Raw genomic sequence first — 4,499 nt, forward strand, 5'->3', positions numbered from 1 at the left:
AATATTGGCCTATTTCAACTGAATAATTCTATACTAAATACTAAAATTTATTACGAGTTGGGTTGGTGCTCTTTCATATTCGGACTTTTTTTAAATTTAGCACGTTTTGCACAAGCAATAGTTGTTGATTAATATATGTAGTATGTACCTAAATACGTTAAAATGACATGCATAGAGTTTTACAATTATATTAAGCAAAAGCCAAAAGTTTTGAAACAAGTTCACTATCCGGTTAACACAAACCGGAGATAAAATGTCCATAATGATGCCTAGTAACTTTGACGAAAGCTTAATTTATTTTATTCATTTTAGTGTAGTTTTAAAAATCGTTTGCTAAAAACTCTTGTTACACTATTTCATTTTATTCCTTTGATTGTACATGTTAAATAAAATCTTGTTTTTAAAAACTTTTTTTTTGCATTAGGCGTGTTTTATTTGACGAGGAATTTAAGCTATTAGCTTAGTTTGTATGGAATACTTGGCCAACATAACTATATAAGCTAAGTCTTCCATACAAAATAAGCTAACAGCTTAAATTTCTCGTCAAATAAAACACGCCTATTATATATTTAATTTTTATACCCGAGCGCACTTGTGCACAAGGGAATATTAATTTTGTTCACATAACGGTTGTTTGTAACAGCCAAAACGAATCGAGATAGATATAGACAAATGTATACATAAATGCTCTGAATGAATAGAGAAGTCGATTAAGCCATGTCTGTCTGTCCGTCCGTCTGTCCGTCTGTCCGTCCGTACGTGTACACGATAACTCGAGCAAAAATTGAGATATCTCAACGAAATTTGGTATGTAGGTTTCCATTTATCCAAGGTTTGGTATTGAAAATGGGCGAAATCGGACAGTAACCACGCCCACTTCCCATATAACGGTAATTTTCAAAAATACGAAAACTGCCATATTTTAGTAACTACTGGAGAATTCATTTTACAATAAGTTTTAGTCGAAAAATAAGAATATTATACATTTTTGGAAAATGGGCGTAGCCACGCCCACTTATGGTTACATGTGTGTTAGGGCGGGTCAATTTTTTTTCGACATCGTTCCTAGCAGATTCGGATTCTACATAAAATTCTAAGAAAAAAAGCCCTTTAGACCATAGCTCTAAAATCAATTTCGAGCCTGCGCAATTTTAAAAGAAATTATTTTTAATTAATACTAAGTCCATAATCAGATTAATATTTACTAAAGTGTTAGGAATGTTTTTTTTTGTAATAAAGAATTGTGCTCGGGAGTTATGTGATATGAAAAATTCATTTCTGATATCTATTTTTTATTTAAAGAACCGCAAGATGGCGCTTCAAAGCAAATCTACTATATATTTGTGGAAGTATGTATGTATGTATATACCAGGTTGCAGCCTGAACGGACGTATAGAATCGAATAAAATTTTGCCAAAGTATTGCCATTACTCCTGGACCTATAATACGGGGAGGGGATGAGGGATACTCCATAGTGAACATTTTTAATCAGCTCTAACTTCGGAATTATAGTCACATGAACTCGAAATTTGAAATGCACGGATACCTATGTTAGGTGCTTATGGAAAGATATATGTATATAAATGAGTTTGTAAAAAGGGGCGTGGCACATCTTATAGGTGTGGAATCTTTTATCAGCTATAACAGCAGGCAGTATTAGTGATCTCATTGTATTGGATTTTGAAGATTTGTTATAATTGATCAAAGTTAAATTCAAATAAATTATAGATGATATGAAGTTCACCGGGTCATCTTCTAGTCTTTAATATATACTCAGTTAATATACGGATTAATATTTACTAAAGTGTTACGAACGTTATTTTTTTAATACAATAAGAAAAAAATAACTATAATTTAAAGGAATGACGCACAATGGCTAGAGTCGTCGCATGTGTGTATTCTTTCATATACATATATATGGGCCGTTCTTACGGTTAATATATTTTTCATCCACTCGCTTATTCCTTACCGAAAATTTTAAATAAAAATTTAACAAGTTTTAACCGCTGATACAGTACAGGTAGCAGTTTAAAATGGGTAACTGGGTAAACTTTATAAAGAAAACATATTCTCTAGCTAAATTAATAAGCCTGCCCGGATAACATAAAATCCCAAGCTTGATAAACATTTGGTGTTATAAGAGTTTTATAAAGCTCTACTTGTAATTAGGAAAAATGCCGAAAAAAATTATAAAATTGATTCATTGATTGATTGATTGATAAAAATAGAGAGTGAATTATGGCTATGACAATAGAAACTAGAAAAAAGATACCTCATGTTGAAAGAAAAAAGGATCTAAAACCAAAAAAAAATTTAAATACATTGTTAATCATAAAAAAATTTATGATTCGAAAAATAATTTGAAATATTGTAATTTTTTTTTTTGGTTTTTTAAAGTTAAGGGTAAATAAACCCTTAAACTTACAGTAACGAACAAAAGTATTGGCACAGTAAATTTTACGCAATTTAGGCAAAGTATTTTTTAGAAAAATTCCAAGTATGCAGTTCCATTCAATTTTGGTTTATCAAAGTGCAGGTTTGAAGTTGCTTGAAAATCTGAATATAAAATTGCAAATTATTATGCAGATTTATTGAATTTTTCTGAGTTTTTCACAAAGTTTACACATTTATTTTTATGTGTTTTAGTGTAGTATGAACTATGTTTTTATAAAAAATTATCGGAAATAAATTAAAAATTTTGCATATATGTAATGCGAAAATTTACTGTGCCAAAACTTTTGTTCGACACTGTACATATAAAAAAATACATAGAGTAACTTCTCCCGTTACAATAGTAAAAAATATGTAATTTGCTTTGTAGTGCAATCTTGCGGTTCTTTAAATAAAAAATAGATATCAGAAATTAATTTTTCGTATCAATAAGCTCCCAAGCACAGGTTTGTATTAAAAAAAATATATCCGTAACACTTTATTAATCTGCATATTTTATCAATTCGTCGGAATATGTTTTTATGTATGTTACCGCGTAACTTTGGACTACGTTATCCGTTTTCTATAATTCATTTTGAAAGGAAAGGTGGTTCCTCAGAGGTAGTCTCCTACTAATTGAGTGTAGATCCGATAATTGGGCCATGAAGAAAATAGCGGTACTTTTAAATTTGTATATGAGAATTGAAGTCGGTTTTGTTTTTTTGTTTAAATTTTACTCCAGTGTCCACAGCTTCTATAAAAGAGTCGTAGGCCATATTTTTTTGTTAGTTCAATTGTGGAACATTTGTATGAACTGCTTCGGCTAATACTTCGGCTTTTGTTCTCTTTTTATATCGAGGCTGAGTGCATTGTTCGATGGGGTGATATCATTGCCAAACATGATAGTACTTTTTTTGCCATCAATAAACACTATCTTGACGGATTACAGTATTCCACATTGATGCGAACCTCAAAAGTTTTGAACAATATTTGCGAGTATGGCTTTTAGTTTTTACCGCTCAGGTATTCCTATATCAGATAGAGAATATTCCTTAATCAATAATTTTTCAAATACTTTTCGCTCGACACCTATATTATAATACATACTTTATCTTATTAACTTAATTGAATTAAATTTTCGAAATTGGTGGCAACTCGACTCAAAAATATTTTTAGTAGTAAGCCTTCTTAAACCCTTTTAATTTGATACCCATATTGCAATATTTAATTTATCTTATCAATTTTATTTAACTAAATTTTGAAGCAGGTGGCAACCCCAAAAATATTTTTGCCTGTAAGCCTTCATAACCTCTTTCTTTTGACACCCATATTGCAATATCTAATTTATGTAATTAATTTATTTATATTAGGATTTTTAAACAGGTGGCAACTCTCTATTTTTTCTGGTTTTAGCAATCCGGATATTATAAAAAACAAACCAAAAAAATAAAAATATTCAAATCGGTCAAGCTGTTTTCAAGTCTTAGCGAGGCTAACGGACAGCAATCCAATTTTATATATAAGATATCTTCTTTTAAAAATGCGCAGGCTCGAAATTGACTTTAGAGCTATGGTCTGGAGGAATTTTTTTCTTAGAATATGCTAGGAACAATGTCGAAAAAAATCGATCCATACAAATTGACCCGCCCTAATGTGTATATCTTAGTAACCGCTGCACCAATTCCTTCCAAACTTGGCACAGTTGTTGGCCTTCGCACAACATACCAAATGACTGAAAATTTTTAAAATCGGACAATAACCACGCCCACATCCCATATAACGGTAATTTAGAGAAATACAAAATCTTCGATAAATCAGTAAATATTAAATCTAATTTATTCAAAATTGATGCTTGCAACAATTCTTAACCAAGAAATATGTTTGTGATAAAATTTTGGAAAATGGGCACCGCCTACTTATGATCACATATATGTATCTCGGTAACCGTTCTACCAATTTAATAAATCTTATGCCTCTAAATCTTAAGAAATGTAAAGTAATGTGCTTCTCGCGAAGAGCTGTTCTGCCAGTTTCTTATATAATAGGTAACCATAACCTGGAAGAGGTAC

The sequence above is a fragment of the Rhagoletis pomonella genome, unplaced genomic scaffold, assembly GCF_013731165.1.
Source record: "Rhagoletis pomonella isolate Grant_MI unplaced genomic scaffold, Rhpom_1.0 Rhpom_scaffold_00001, whole genome shotgun sequence".
Classification (NCBI taxonomy): domain Eukaryota; kingdom Metazoa; phylum Arthropoda; class Insecta; order Diptera; family Tephritidae; genus Rhagoletis; species Rhagoletis pomonella.